Source organism: Peromyscus eremicus, chromosome 6 (genome assembly GCF_949786415.1).
Source record: "Peromyscus eremicus chromosome 6, PerEre_H2_v1, whole genome shotgun sequence".
Lineage (NCBI taxonomy): Eukaryota > Metazoa > Chordata > Mammalia > Rodentia > Cricetidae > Peromyscus > Peromyscus eremicus.
Window position 1 is genome coordinate 33,609,213 of NC_081421.1, and position 16,856 is coordinate 33,626,068.

The 16,856-nt window shown below is 40.9% G+C and overlaps 1 long non-coding RNA gene across 1 annotated transcript; it reads right to left on the reverse strand.

The window, feature by feature from the left end:
• Positions 1–347: 347 nt before the first annotated feature.
• LOC131913021 (uncharacterized) lies at positions 348–15,849 on the reverse strand. Its single transcript, XR_009379795.1, has 4 exons — positions 15,742–15,849; positions 4,400–4,617; positions 2,279–2,428; positions 348–422 (listed from the first exon to the last, which is right to left on the reverse strand). It is a non-coding gene; the product is annotated as an uncharacterized LOC131913021 (long non-coding RNA).
• Between the last annotated feature and the right edge of the window lie 1,007 nt (positions 15,850–16,856).

Genomic DNA, 16,856 nt, shown 5'->3' on the forward strand with positions numbered 1-16,856 from the left:
GTCTGTTATAAACATCTTGACCCATACAAAAAGGACATTCCATCTTGGTCATCCTCTACTCCTTTACTGGGGAGCAGGGGGTGGCAGCCATAGGGATTGCTGTGGTTATTCGAACTACTTGCAGCTCTTAGTAGGGACCTGAGTCAGAGCTGAGTTAAGTTCTGTACTTCCCCCTGCCAAAGGCTGGTAGTCCGAGACGGGTAAAGTTCTTCTTGCTAGCTGCTAATTGATGACAGAGTATGCTTGATGGAAAGTGTATCTCCACAATGGGTAAAAAAGTGTGATATATATATATATATATATATATATATATATCACAGACTACCATTCCTATATTCTTATACCACCAAGGAATTAAAATACGAATACTGGTACAATACCTTTGGACATAAAAATACCACCGATCTTTCTGTTCCATGGAACTGTAATATAAAAAGTGAAAAACAAATTAGACTCTTGAAACATTCATGCAAAGATTTTTAAGACTATTCCTCATAAAAATATTATAAGTCATTTGTCATCAATGAGGGTGCAGGTGTAAGTGGCATTCTCCACATGACTGGGATTCTGATTGACCTGTTATTTCACTGGAAATCTTCCATGATAAGAAGTTCACTGTAGTGTGGAGGCTGGCTGTGCATTTCATTATTTTTATTTCCCCTTACCCACATCCCTGTGCCATGTATTGTGTTTCCATTCATAAGTTTAATATGTGAATTGTTTCCACATTCTGAATATAATGATCCATGCTGTGAAGAACATTTGTGCACAGACTTTTCTTCTCCCTTTTTCAATGGTTCTACATCCACGTTTGGAGCTGCAGAGTCACATGGAAATTCTATGTAACTTCCTATGGAACAATGGACTGATTTTTGCCCAAAGACCAGCACATTTCATGTTTCTACAATTACCTGCTCATCCACTTTATATTCTGCCTGTAACCAGTTTCATCAGAAGGGCAGATTATGCCTGTGATTCCCAACCTTCACATGTACAGACTGTTGTCTACGTAATCATCTAATATCACCAAATTACAAAAGTGGCATAGCAGGAACTTTAAAGACACTTAGTGATGTGCTGGTTGAAGACACTGATATATATTCAACAGAATGTGAACTAGTCTAAATATGACTTCCAAATTTCACTCCTTCATAAAAAGAAAAGTTTAATGGAAATGCTGTCATGAAACTCTTCATAAATTCCTAAATACAGTACTTCCTTTCATATTCAATGTGGAAGAAACACTAAGCATTAACTATAGATAATCTTCAGGAATATTAACAAGGGGAAAGAGTGTATTTAGAGAATGACACAAAGATGATCTTCTTCCTCAAAGATTTCTGTGGAAATGTTTTTCTTGGCTAAAGAGCAAACTCACAGAACCAGAAAGTTTATAAAACTTGCAAGTGTTTATGTTAGTTGAGTAAATTCTGGAGTGAGGCTACAAGTTTGGACAGAAGAATGAGGAGAGTCAAATTGGGGGGTTGTATATGATGAACTCTTCATGTGCATGTGGAAAAGAAAGAAAAAAAAGTATGCTTTCCCACAGCAGGTGTATGTTACACTATCCCTGTGATTCCAACGACTGCACTCACGGTATTCTTGGTACACTATGATCAGATCCTCTCATGAAAGATAAGAATGTGAATTTGACATTTACCTGCACTCCACAAATTAACTCTGACTCTGATGGTCTAATGACGTTGGTCCTCATGTGTTGACTATAGACACCAATGATATTCCACTACACAAACATTCAAGAACCTGAGCTTTTAATGAGTAAGGTTTATCTGTATGGTTAAATACTATTTTTTTAGGAAATTAATTTGAGAGTGTAGGGGGTAATTTTCAAATTTATACTACACAATACCACTGGAGTGAGATCAATTTGTGTACTTTCAAAACCCAGAGAATACCAGATCATTTGGGGAAGAAGAATGTGGGGAATGGAGTAAGGCCTTGTCCTGTCCATATCCTTCAAAGAACAGAATTCTACCCCAGGAATCTTGTAGAGTCCTGATGAACATCACAGGTGAAAATCTAAGGAGTCTAGTTCCATGAAGAAATGTGTGTGGTGGAAAATATAAACTAGGGTCATCATGGGAGGAAAAAACTTGAGTTGGCAGCCTGTATACAATCAGACTAACATGGTTTCTTAATTTGTAAACATTCTGGTTCATTGATTTGGTTTTTTCCCTGTGAATTAGATGGCATTAAGTTGACCCACAATTTCCACAGCCAGCTTCTTGTGAACACAAGTCCAAGTTGTAGGTCTTACCGAAAGGTAGCCACAAAATTTCCCATGGGCCAGAACAGGAGAATCGACTTGCAAGCAGAGCTGTTGTCTGTCCGGACTATGTCCACATAGTCACCCATCCACAGATAACTCAGTGGGATGACATATTTTATCTTAAAATTTCTCTTATGCCTAGAGAGAGAATCAAGGCAATCTGTTAGTTTGCTTTTCACTGTAGTTGGAATTACTTGTGGTAAGACCTAGTTCTTCCTGCTCCAGAGCAGAGGAGGACTCATCCATTTCTATCACACAGGCAGGGCTCATGCCATGGTAGATGCGCCTCAGCAAAGCCTGTGCTGAAGGAAGTTATGAGGTTCACACTTTTCAATGGCCAAGAATAGTCATAGTCTGGTCTTTTTTCTGATTGGTGAGTGTTTAGAATGACTATACTGTGTATTTTAAAGACATGGCATTTTTAGAAAATCATGTGCTTCAATATTTCTCCCCTCTATTTAGTTAAGTGCTAAACTTTTCTGCTTGTTTATTTTCATAACTTCAATACCAAGAAAATTAGTTAAATGTTTTATATTTTACTTAAATAATTATTTAATGATTGTTTTCAAATAAATAATATGGAAATATTGCCTAACTTAATAAAATTCATATTCTGTTGTCCCTCTCCCTGTCCTAGCAAGTCATGTGAGCAATTGCTCAGGACAGTCTGAGCTCATTACAATTGCTCCTTTAGTAAACCCACGATGTGTTTCTCATACAACTAACCACAAAGAGGATTCTGTTCTTCAATAACCTAGTCAGATGATTACAAATATGTCTTCCTATCAAGCCTTCTGATGCTATCAAAAGTGTTCTTGAGAAGCAATCATCTTGGGAGCACTAATTTTCTTTCTTTGCTCTTTTTATATGGAGCTTGTTCTTTGATAATTTCACATGCGTATTCAATGTGTTCTGATTATTTTCTATTACTCTATCTTCTTTCCCTTCTATCTCTTGACCATTCTCCTTCCCACACGCACATTTTTTTTGTATTTTTTTTTTTTAATGATTGACTGTGTTTTATCCGGGGCATTTTTTATGTGAGCTAATAGGTGGCTACATAATTGAAGATTATCATTCGCTCTCTCTCTCTCAGATTCCATTTGTGAAGTAGATCTTCAGCAATATTAATCACTGATGACTAGAACGTTCACCCCCAAAACTGAATGAACTGTTGTATTGATGCCTGTCCTCCAGTCTACTTATGTATTTATGAGAACACACCCTTAAAACACTTACTTGATAAGGCCAGTACTTATTTCATACCTTTCAAAGTAATATGAAAGCTATGATCCTCTGGACAGGTGATCCCAGAAAATACCTCCATGGTTCTATGTGACAATATCACCATGTATAAAGCTTCAATCACAGCAGTTTCCTATGTCATCCACACGATCACCATGCTGGACCTAGTTGATGTCTAAGTTTCCCCTGATTGGTTTAGGGATAGTAGCTGCTTCTCATCTCTTCACACCACTTTGGAAGTTATGAGCTCACAGAGGTTCACATGTGTGGCCCCTTATGAGCAACCATCATAATCAGGGATTTCCCCTCTTGCTTCTACAATCTATCTGTAAACATCAAGCAAGAGGGACCCTGACTATCATGTTTTTAATATTTTGCTTTGAGAAGATGTCTCCACAAGATCCACAAATTTGCAATACTCATAAATCAGCTTCCAAAGTGCTGGAATTGCTGGCATGTGCTTCCACATCTGCCTCCTTTCCAAGTTTGTTGCTATTCTTTCCCCAGGATCAAGGAGCAAAACAATTGTTCACCCGATAGCATATAGACAGCCCTGAAAACATATATACAAGTGTCTAATATATGTATAATTAAAAATACATATGTATTGTATATATACATACATATGTTTTAATATACATATATATGGAACAACAATTAATAAAAAAGAAGCCATGATTTTCACAGAGAGCAAGAGGGGGAATATGGGAGGACTTGTCAAGTGGAAAGGGAAAGGGGAGATGATAATGAAGTATTTATAATCTCAAAAAATAAAAAAAATTAAAAATTATTATTGTTTTGAACAGTTAGGCCTAATCAAAGTGTAGCCTCTCATAGTAAGGAAGGCACAATGCACATACTCACAGATTATTAGATACAATCAAAACATCACTGAACAAGGAGAGATGTTGTTTCTTCCTTCTCCAGCCTCTTCTGAGTTCCACGGGGCCTTGGCACAGCAAGGTTCAATGTATCCCTCCCATGGCTTTCTCCTCAAGGGTTTCCATGTAGGAAACAAAAGGCTTCTCCTGGTCCAGCTCTCCAACTAGCAGAACAGGTATTCAGTGGTTGTTAATTGATACCTAATTTCAAAGGGTGAATGATATAAAAACACAGGCTCAGTTCTCCAACAGGAAGGACTCTGTTGAGTTATCAACAGAAAAGAAGAGGGTGCTTAGGAAAGGAAGCACTGGGAACAGACTGCAGGAGTGGGCTCTCTTCCAGAAGGTATCAACTTAGGGGCCTGGGAACAGTCTGAACAAGGGTAGCTGGTAGGGTCTAGAGAAGTGGTTCTCCACCTTCCTAATGATGCATCCCTTCAGTACAGTTCTTCATGTTGTGGGGACACCCATCTGTAAAATTATTTCATTACTTCTTTGTCACTGTAATTTTGCTACTGTTATGAATCCTAATGTGAATATCTGATATGCAGAATATCTGATAAGGGATCCCAAAGGGGTCGCTACCCACAGGTTGAGAACCACTAGTCTAGAGTGAGGAAAGGGCTGAGTGATGTAATTCCATCTCAATTTAAATAATTTTAAAAATTGAACAATAAAAATTATCAATTTTTAAAAAAGAATTTGGATTTACCAACATTATTCATGATTTAAAAATAAAAGTAGTAACACATTGCAAGGCATCCTGTTGGAGAGAGGAAATATTCACACACTAGAGGGATTCACAAGAAAGGCGAGATCAATGGCTAACATTAAATGAGGGCCAAAGTAGGCGACTCCTGAAAAATGGCCATTGGAGCAGCAACTTGGATGTCATTGCCAACTGAAACTGCAATAATATGTGTGCAATAATAGGAGGAATTCTTGTGCAAAACCTTGTGAAATGCAGATTTATCCCCAAAGACTCTCAGTCCTAATTCTTTTAACCTATCAAAGGTCCGTGTGATAAAAGCAGAATGCAGACATCACTAACACTGTGAACCTTAGAGTCTAACATGCAAGAATCACAGGAGACTTTATAGACAAATGTGCCTTAGTGAGACAGTCAGAAAGCTGCATGCACAGGTAAGTCAGGTAGCTTTGAAGACTATGGAGGAGAAGTACATGCTTAGAAGAAGTAAAGCCTAGAGGCACAAAGGATTGTGACTGAAACAACCTGGAAGATGCTGTGTAAATCTCATAGTTCATTATGTATTATACCTTGGACATATAATAATCATAGAAAGATCATGTAAGACTAAAATGCCCATGTCTTTAAAATGATTGAATTTTGGTGATAGTAAAAGATTGTACCTTCTGCAAACTGTGTGTTTTCACTGATGGGTGTAATTATACAGTACTAATTAAGATAGCAAAACTCTACCAAATTGTAAAGTTCTTTATAAAGATTTTCTGCTGTGTAATTATGTTTTAAAATGACTGATATGTTGGAGTGTGGTAAAGAAAACAAATAAGAAAGTAATCTATGTATTGAAATGCCATAATTAACCCATTTCTTTGTAGGCTGTCATAAATAGATATGAAAGAAATATATATATATATATTAAAAAAAGGTTTTTCCTAATGATTTAAACAAGTCAGGTCTCGGGAGCACATATATCCAGACATGTCAGTCTTTGTCAGCACAAGGTAGACTATAGAAGGATCTCCGGTGGTTAGAAAACAACAAAACAAAACAAAACAAAACAAACAAAAGCAAAAATTAGCATTCATCCAGAATTTGTGAAATGGATCTCGAACAGCAGAAGGAGTCATTCCCGTTGCCTCTGGTAGAAGGGACCTATGGCTCTCCAGTGACCTGTGGCTGCTGTCAACACCCATGCTGCCTCCCAGGTCCCCTGTGTCTCGATTCAAAAGTACTTGCTGTATATCTCACAGCCCCATCTACTGTCCTGTCCCTTCACAACCACCCCACCTCCTGCACTATGCAGACTCCCAAAGTGTTCTAGAACCCCCTTGCTCTCTTTATGAAGTCGAGGTATTCCCCCTGCCCCAGGCATCTCCACTACTCCCTTTTGCTGTTCTCCCTTCTCTCACAGACTGTTTGTCACATCAAGTCTGTTTCTTTTTATTTCTACTCTGAACTCTTCCAGACGCCTCTGAACGTTCTCTCTTATCCACAATAAAATTCTTCCCTGTAATTATGGAGCAGCACTTTCAGTGGTTTCTTTACTGTGTCACGCTCACAGAGTTTGAATATTCAAAATATACAGTTCTTCAAGTGAGTATTGACCTGTCCAGCAGGTCAGGTTATTCGAGGGTCTCGAGGAGGGAACCACCTGAAAGCCAATGGGGGCAAGAGAAGAAGGAGACCAGGCGCATAAAGAAAGACAGAGTCAGTCTGAGTCGCGTCAAGGTTTATTGGCAGGATGTTGCAGCTTATAAGCAGGATTTCAGGCAGGGAGGGGGAACAGGGAGAGTGGAAAAATTTTCTTGAGAAGAAGTCAGGGTGGTCAGGGTAGGGTGTTTCTTTGGTCCCAGGCTTCTGCAGCTGGCCGATTACAGTTTATGCCAAGTGGTTTATCTAAACGTAAATTTGGTGGTTAGGCCAAGGACGCCCTGTTTTTGCAAGACTCCATGAAGCAGAAAACTCAAGACACAACAGTCCTGGGTCAAACAGTCCTGGGTCAGTCTCCAACAAATTCCCCCTCTTTTCTTTAAAAATGGACCATGTTTGTGGTTGAGCTCTAAGAGGTCTGGGGGTCTGAAGGAATGGCTTCTGGAGGATCACAGGGGCCCCGTCCCTCTATGCTATGAGAAAGAGGTCCGGGAGACAGCATCTCCCCAGATTCAAACACTACAGGCGTCCCCGTGGTGCGGGAATCAGCGGACCATGCGGTTTTTCGGAGGGAATGGAAATTGATAAGCGCTGAGCGTTAGGCTGCTACCGCACAACCATTATGCAACGGGGCATGTAATCCAGGCTCTCAGGATATTAGGGCACCCATGTCCCCAGCCTGTGCAGTCACAGCTGCACTCCAGTCATGCCTGGAGCTTCCCCTCACACAGGGGCAGCCTTGCCCGAGTCAAGGGGTCTGTGTGGGGCATCTTCATTATGGTCCAAGGGATGTTAGGACCCGAGGACATTGAACCTGAGTCTTTGGGGGGGCTCCTGGCCGCTCTCCTCTGTGTCTAGTCTGTGATAGTGAATTGAAATATGCTGTGGTAAAGCCGAATCAATCTGATTTTTGATAAATCGAGTCAACCACTGAAAAGCCCAGGGGCCAAAGGTGATGAGGAGGAGAATAATAATCAAAGGAGTTAAAATGGTGGGTAACAGGGTGGAGAGCCAGGGGGATCCTTGCAACCAATTTTCAAACCATCCACGCTGATTTTCAAACTCCCTTTTTCTCTGAGCTAACCTTTTCCTTAATTTTTCCATGGATTCTCTGACAATACCAATATGGTCTGCATAAAAGCAACATTCTTCCTTTAGGACGGCACATAAACCTCCCTCCTTTAGGAACAGCAGATCTAGACCCCTTCTGTTTTGTAGTACTACCTCTGAAAGTGAAGTGAGGGACCTTTCAAGGGCTGATATGGATCTTTCTATAGCCTCTAGATCGGTGGTCATGGCCATCTGTAACTGCATCAAGTGATTATTGTACAAGGGCGGTGGTCCCTGTACCAATTCCCGCAGCAATGCCTCCAACACCCAACAAGAGGGCTATAGTCAATGACACAGTGTATCTACTCCTTTGCTCGAAGAATTCCATAACCAAGCTTTCTTCATGATAGGTGACACAAGGCCACAACTGAACTAGTACACAGAATTCATGGGAATCATCAAATATCTGAGCAGATATGCAAGGGGTCAATCCTGTGTTACAGGCCCAGTAGGACCCGTTGGGTGCTTCGAGATAATAGCTCCCTTTATAGGGTGTCAATGTTTGTTTACAGAGGTGGCTATGGGTCGATGGAATTATGCCCAAACAAGAACCTCATCCGGAGACTTCAGGGAGTGTTAGTTTATGTGGCTTAGTCTGACACCTATTGCTCAGGGAAGTGAGGTTATTGGCAGTGGACTGAAAGGCGATTCCTTCATAATAAGGGGGACTGGAGGTAAGGCAGAGCCAGCAACCCAAGGTTTTGTTTGGATTTGTTGCATTTAGGGCCAGATAAGCTCCCTGGACCAATTTAAACAATCTATCTCCTGTTCCCCCAAAGGCAGTAAGGAGAGTTCCATTAGTGGAGTCTACGATGGTAGTCACAGTGCTTGTATGGTAGGGAAAGGGACGAGGAGGAGGTGAGGGGGGAGGAGGTGATGGCACCTTTTCATGATTGGAGGGAACCTTTTGGTCAGAGAGAACTAAGTTGGGTCCTACCGACTTTGGGTACAGGTTTTCTATTGTTAGCAAGATCTTGAAAATGACTCCTTTATCTGTACCATCAAGATACTAGCGGAGTCCCCATGTTTTTCCTGAGGGCCGTTCTCGATTCGCCCTACCCTGAGGGGTGAAGGTTATGTTTAAAGGTAATGATAGCCCGGGATGATGGGCTGTCCCAGTATAGGAGCTAAAGCAAAAACGTCTATTCGTGCTAGGCTTACTGTATCCTCTTGTAACTGAAATAAGGTCCCAAGATGAAGTTGGTTCCCAGTAAGCTGCCCCTGTAGTTTCACAACCCCATCGAGCACAAAAGAAGGTCTCGAATCCCCCACATCTGGCAGCCGTGGCTCGGCTTCTACCATCCTTAGGGCAGACATAAAAGTCAGATTGTGCTAACCTACAACGAGCTGTAAGACTAACACAGCCTGGGGCAGTCATTAAGGCAGGGTTATTATCATGGAATGTCCCACAAAGGCTTGTCCAAGTGGTTTTAGGACTGTGAGGAAATTGATGGCAGTTTGGGATCGTTTGACCTCCTGTACCATTTAACTGGTATTGGCCAATAGTAGGTATATCCCAAGAATCTAATCCTGCAGCCAGCTGACAGAAGTCAGGAGTGAGTGATGGCCACCAGGAATAGGGAGCATGGTTTGCAGTAACCCTCCAGACCTCCTCCTCCATTACTGTGAAAATTCACCAGGTAAGCTTTTTAATAGCATGGGGGCTTTCCTTGGAGATGCAGGAGAGGGGAAGGGGGAAGAGTAGTAAGCAAACGATGAAGCAGGGGTTGGTTTTCTGAGGCCCGCGACGAACAGGTCCTGCCATTGAGATGTCCGTGGCTCCCTTTATTTTCCAAGCCAGAGGCATTTCTGAAAGAAAAAGAGAGAATTTTTGTCTCAGGGTTGTGTCCTGGACATAACAGTTATTTTTTTCCTTGGTCTAGGGAGGCAATCTGTGTAGAGTAAGGCTTAATCAGTCTTTCTGGTAGCCAACGAGCCCCATTTTCCTTGGAGTCATAAATACATGCAGACCCCTTTCCCCAGATTATAACTGGATCAGGACTACCCCATTTTTTGGCTATTGGATCTTTCCAAAGGGCCTGCGCATATCCTTGTTTGGTTTCTGGGTGCCAGTGTCGCTCAGCCGCAGATTTTCCGAAAGCGTCCAATGTCAGAAAATTTAATACGAATAGGGCGTGAGAAAGCAGAGCTTTGTGGTTTCCCTTAAGGGGAAATAGTGTCTCTTGTGAGCTGAGTTTATTAAGAGCATTTTTTAAAGTTTGGTGAGCTCTCTCCACGATACCCTGGCCTTGACGGTTATAGGATATTCCAGTGAGGTGTTTAATTCCTAATTGTAAACAAAATTGTCTAAATTTGTTACTAGTATATCCCGGACCATTATCAGTTTTTATACATTTCGGCTGACCCAGCACTGTGAAGACATGTAACATATGATTGATAACATCTTTGGTGGCTTCTCCACTATGAGCGGAGGCACAAATAAATCCACTGAAGGTATCTACAGTAACATGTATAAACTTTAATTTGCCAAAAGAAGGAACATGGGTGACATCCATCTGCCATAGTTGTCCAGGAATAAGCCCTCTGGGGTTCACTCCATAACGAGGTTCGGGTAAGAGCATCAGGCAATTTTTACAGTTTTTTACAATTTCCCTAGCCTGTTCTCTAGTGATTGAGAACCTTAGTCTCAAAGTTTGAGCATTGAGGTGATGAAGGCGGTGTGCCTCACGAGCGGCTGCTACCTGATCATGTTCCAAGTGAGAAATCAAGATAGAACATGTAGCAGAATCTGCAAGTTTATTTCCCTGAGCTAGGAGTCCAGGTAGGCCTTTGTGGGCACGAATATGGCCAACATAAAAGGGTAGTGACCTCTGTCGGATTAATTTTTGTAATTCAGAAAACATTTGGAAGGTGGGAGTAATGGGTTGGATTATTGGGACCATTTCTAAAGCCTGTAAAGCCCCTACCACATATCTACTGTCTGAATACAAATTAAAGGAACAACCTTCAAAATTTTTAAAGACAGCAAGGGCAGCATATAGCTCCACCAGCTGAGCTGACTTGAAAGGGATTGTCATAACGTTCTTTTGGCCATTGAGGACATAAGCAGCTTTACCATTACTTGACCCATCTATGAAAAGCACAAGGGAGTCCAGGTGTAACTCGAACCCTAAAAACAGGAAGGGGTATTGGGTTTGTATCTTCTCTGGAGCTATATGAAATCCTCGGTCCTGAAGTGTGGTAATTACCTTTTGAGCTACATTTTGTGTTTTTTCTTCAGATTTCTCTGCTATTAACAAATCATCCATATAATGTATAATATAGACTTCGGGGTATTGGACCCTCACTGGATCGATAGACTGAGCTACATACTTTTGACATAGCGTTGGGGAATTGGCCATTCCTTGGGAGTCATTGCTAGGAGCTGGGGAGCTTGGAGTCTCTGTTTGCTATAGTAAGCTTTTTATCAAATAATGTAAATACCATATTTACCAGATCTTTGACAGGTCTGAGGATCATTGTCTATTAAATGTATCTGAGCCAAACAAATCTAGGCCCAATCTTAAAAATATCTCTAAGTTTGGTAACAATAACCAGGCCAATTTGTTCTCCTATAAATATATTAGTCAAATATACCTCTCAGTTTTTTTTTTATTTAAATAGAAGAGTTTATGTTTTAAACTAGTATCTGAATAGCCAGATGACTAGTATTAACTTGTATTCCTTAACACAAAGGACATGCAAACTCAGACATTCAAAACCAAACATACATGTGGCCACATTTTTCATTCATACCTGTAGAGTAGACAGACATTTTTACAACTATGACCCTTTGGAGTCTCAATGTAACAGCAGAATAGCAAGACAAAGAAATCTGAAACATATTTCATTATTTTTATATATATATCTCAAGTCATTTTTTATAAAAACATTATTTTTTATCTTAACCAACAATAATTTGAAACCAAGTCTCTTAAATGATGGCAAGTATTTGTAACCCATGAACTCAAATGACAAAACCCATGTAAATTTTTATTTTTCCTGTGGAAACAAAAGCATAATTTTCCCAGTATCTTGAACTGGTAATTTAACATTTCTTTTTAAGCAATATCAGGACAGAGAAGGGTTAACAAGAGAAGCGGCTGGCCGGCAAAAGAGACCTTGAAGTTATCACAGTAAAGGGAGGGAGGGGGAGCAGTGGGCATAGAGCGTGTCCTTGGCTGCCAGTATTCCCAAAAAAAAAAGTTTTTGTTAACTCCTCTGACTAAAGTCAGATTCTCTGTTCAGTGTTCACACAGTTTTTGTCAATTGCAGGCAGTTCCCCATTGCCCTGTCCAAAGCTCCTGTCTTTGCCTGCCTGTACAGAGAGCACACACCCCCACCCTCCTGAAAGCAGCCAGCTGGCTGCAGTCCTGATAGCAAGAGAGCTAGGAAAGGACGGAGGTGGCCTTTGTTATGCCTCTCTCTCCTCCTCTTCCTCTAGGAAAATAAGGGAGGTTAGTAGACAGAAACAAATAACATTTATACAGACAATCCAAGAACCGGAACATCAGCACTGAGAAGACGGCCTCATTCACAGCCAGCAAGCCCCTCTTGCAGTATGCAAGCCCCACCTGGCAGGAGCTACCTGTTTATCTCAGTTCAGTCAGGGAGTGGGGGTGGGGAACCCAGTTCCCTCTATTGTGGCTCGGACATCCTTTCAGTGGGCTAGGCAAAGGTATAGTGGAGAAGAAGGGAACTGTCCCATAGTGTCCATCACAGTCAAGTCAACAATGAGAACAGTTAACACATTACACAGAAGACCAAGGGCACACGAAAAAACTTTGCCCCAACAAAACAACCAACAAAGCTCCAAGAACAATGACAGCCTGATGTGCTCGGGGGGGTGGGGGGGGGGGGGTGGGGGGGGTGTTGACCCTCCAGGCTCAGTTACACCAAAAACAATCCAGACTGGAGGATCTCTGTCCTTGATCATACAGACATCAGGGGGCTTCCACATCCCTGTCAGTCAGACATGCACCCTTTGTTTTTTTTTTTTCTCTTGGAAGAGAAGGAGAGAGTAAAGTAACAATGATCACAACAAAACATACAAAAAAAAAACCTCCACAAAATGGCTCTGACAATTTCCCGGGACAAAATACAAAGTGGCACTTCCTCCCACCGTCGGGGAAGATACCCAAAGATGCTCCTAAACCAAATGGTCACCTCTGAGGTGGCCTTAGGGCTCTGGGACGTCTCCCTTCGCCGCCAGGTTCACTGTCTGGACACGTCTGTCCCAGTGAGAGCTTGCAAAGTACAAATCGATCGACCGGTACAAAACAAAAGTAACATGACAGAGAGACACAGACAGGACAGAGAGCGCTCTTACCTGTAGATGTCAATAAACCTCTGGACCCTTGGGTGTCAGGCAGGGGAAGTTTGAGAGAAAATCCTCTGTAAGGGCTAGTAAATGTGAAACACGCCCATCTCCCTCTGCTTCCTTTAGAACATCTCTAATCATACCATAAAAACTAAAAAAGGCATCGGGGACGTTTTCCCCATCTTTGAGCATCTTATTAATATCTTTTTCTACTTTATTCCAAGTCAGAGGGTGAATGCCCGGGCTGTTGATAACCAGCCAGGGACATTTCTCAAAACAAAAAAAATTTATTAAATCTTTCTTTTTTACTCTTATTCCCCTCTCCCTGAGACTATCCTGAATCTCTTTTATGAAGGGAGCTTCTTTAGTCAAAACTTTGCCCATGGCTTATAGGACGAAAAGTCTTACCTCAAGGTAGCCTGCGTCGCATGAGTGATGCTGTCCGGGCGCCTCTACCAAAATATGTATGTCCGGCCGGACCTTCTTTTGTCTGTCGTCCGATGGGTCGCCGTGCCTCGAGCCCTGCATTCGGGCGCCACTTGACCCGTCCAGCAGGTCAGGTTATTCGAGGGTCTCGAGGAGGGAACCACCTGAAAGCCAATGGGGGCGAGAGAAGAAGGAGACCAGGCGCGTAAAGAAAGACAGAGTCAGTCTGAGTCGCGTCAAGGTCTCGTTTATTGGCAGGGTGTTGCAGCTTATAAGCAGGATTTCAGGCAGGGAGGGGGAACAGGGAGAGTGGAAAAATTTTCTTGAGAAGAAGTCAGGATGGTCAGGGTAGGGTGTTTCTTTGGTCCCAGGCTTCTGCAGCTGGCCGATTACAGTTTATGCCAAGTGGTTTATCTAAACGTAAATTTGGTGGTTAGGCCAAGGACGCCCTGTTTTTGCAAGACTCCACGAAGCAGAAAACTCAAGACAGAACAGTCCTGGGTCAAACAGTCCTGGGTCAGTCTCCAACAAGTATTACTCTTCCCAAGACATATGTTATCTCTTTAAGGAATATGCACAGAAACACCATAGCTTTCATTTAGCTTCAAGATACCTGTGAATCAAAGCATCAAAGAGAGAATCCAACAGCCAATGGTTGTCCTCACACGTCAAGCACGTGTCCTCACACATGTAAAGATATGCTAAAAAATAGTACCAACTCAGCTTCATGATAAACAAATTTGAAAGTAAATGACATGTTTGGAAAGTCATTCCTGTCTAATCTGAATCAATGTTAAAATATAGGGAAATAAATTCTAAAGAACACAATATATATGGGAAACCATAACAATTTGCTGAAATCCAGAGAGTTTTTATATTTTGGGTTGAAATCTGATCATTTACAACAAACCTTTGTGGTCATAGTGGGTAAAACAAATACAAGGAGCAGAAAATAACCATCTCTGATAACTTGGACAGATAATTTTGTAGATTTACAGATACTATTCTCCTGTGTAGCCTAGAACATACCTCCCCTGACAAGATAACCATATTTATTTAGGGGACTGGTAGTGAATATTACTAACATGGGTAGCTTTTCATGAAGCCATGGCTAAGTTAATAATTGGCTCACATGATCTGCAGGAATCAAGACAGAATACTTCTTCATACCATTAGCTATCATGAGAATGAAAACTACTTATTAAAAATACCTCTACAGTAGAGCCTGGAATAGAGAACCTTCAAATGAACATGAAATTATCTTTTCCCTTCTTGGCACTAAACACCAAAGATGGCACAACAGTTGGTAGACAAACTACTGAAGTCTGAGCTCTCTGTAGTAGTCAGGGTGACAGACAACTGATGTCAACATTCTAAGGCTCATGCCATAACTGACAAAGCGACGTATTCATTTCCTTCCACCTTTTGGCTTTGAAAAACTATTTTTGAACAACTGTTGAACTACAAGTGTTTGTAAGGAACAACAGATTTTTCACAAGCACAGATTGATAGGTAGATTGATAGAAATAGATATGATAGAGATATAGATTGATCAATCTATAGATAGTTGAGAGATAGACATAAATATAGATAATAGATAGACAGATATGACACAGAGAGAGAATAGATCCTGATGCAATTAGTCTAATGAGAATAAAAACTACTTATTAAAAATACCTTTACAGTGGAGCCTTGAATGGAGAACCTTCAAATGAATGTGAAATTATCTTTTCCCTTCTTGGCACTAAATACCAAAGATGGCCACAGCAGTTGGTAGACCAACTACTGAAGTCTGAGTTCTCTGTAGTAGTCAGGGTGACAGACCACTGATGTCAACATTCTAAGGCTCATGCCATAATGGATAAAGTGACATATTCATTTCCTTCCACCTTTTGGCTTTGAAAAATTATTTTTGAACAACTGTTGAACCACAAGTGTTTGTAAGGAACAACAGATTTTCAGAAGCATAGATTGATAGGAATAGATATGATAGAGATATAGATAGATAGATGGGTAGATAGATAGAGGTGACAGAGAGAGACAGAAAGAGAGATAGAATAGATCTTGATGCCATTAGTCTATAATGCGAATCAAAACTACTTATTAAAAATACCTTTACAGTGGAGCCTGGAATGGAGAACTTTTCAATGAATGTGAAATTATCTTTTCCCTTCTTGGCACCAAACACCAAAGATGGCCACAGCAGTTGGTAGACCAACTACTGAAGTCTGAGCTCTCTGTAGTAGTCAGGGTGACAGACCACTAATGTCAACATTTTAAGGCTCATGCCATAATGGATAAAGTGATATACTCATTTCCTTCCATCTTTTGGCTTTGAAAAATTATCTTTGAACAACTGTTGAACTACAAGTGTCTGTAAGGAACAACAGATTTTCACAACCTTAGTTTGCCAGGTAGATTAATACATAGAAATAGACAGATAGATAGAGTTGACAGACAGACATATTTATTTACAGATAGATAGATAGATAGATAGATAGATAGATAGATACATACATACATACATACATACATACATACATACATACATAGGAAGATAGATAGATTATAGAATTGACAGACAGACATACTATAGATAGATACATAGATACATAGACAGATACATAGATAGGTACATAGGTACATAGATAGATACATAGATAGAGTTGACAGGTATAAATATTGATAGATAGATAGATAGATAGATAGACAGATAGATACATAGATAGATAGATGATGATAGACAGAGAGAGAGAGAGAGAGAGAGAGAGAGAGAGAGAGAGAAAGAAAGAAAGAGAGAGAGAATAGATAGCCAGCCAGACTGAGTGTCTCTGTGTAAGGACCCCAAGTCAGACTTTTACAGATATTATTCAAGGACAAAAGTGCAGATGTCTAGTTTGTTGAATCAAAGTCTTTTGGGCCACAAAAACTACCTAAATTGCTCTCAGTTCTCCTGCCAGGTCCAGTTGATAACATGCAGTCCTGCAACTGGCAGAGTTCCTTAAGCAATTAACACTTTGCACATACTTCTAACCTCAATTTATGGTACATGATTTTAGGCTTAGCTAACTAACTGTTTATGTTTACATCCTGGATTTTATGTGGACAGTAGGCGATTAAACAGTTAAACAATTAACCAAGTCCTGAGGGAATCAGCTTTACACCCAGTTCCCATGGGAGAGGCTCCACAGATAGTCAGAACTGCAGAGAATAATCTGGTCCCATAGA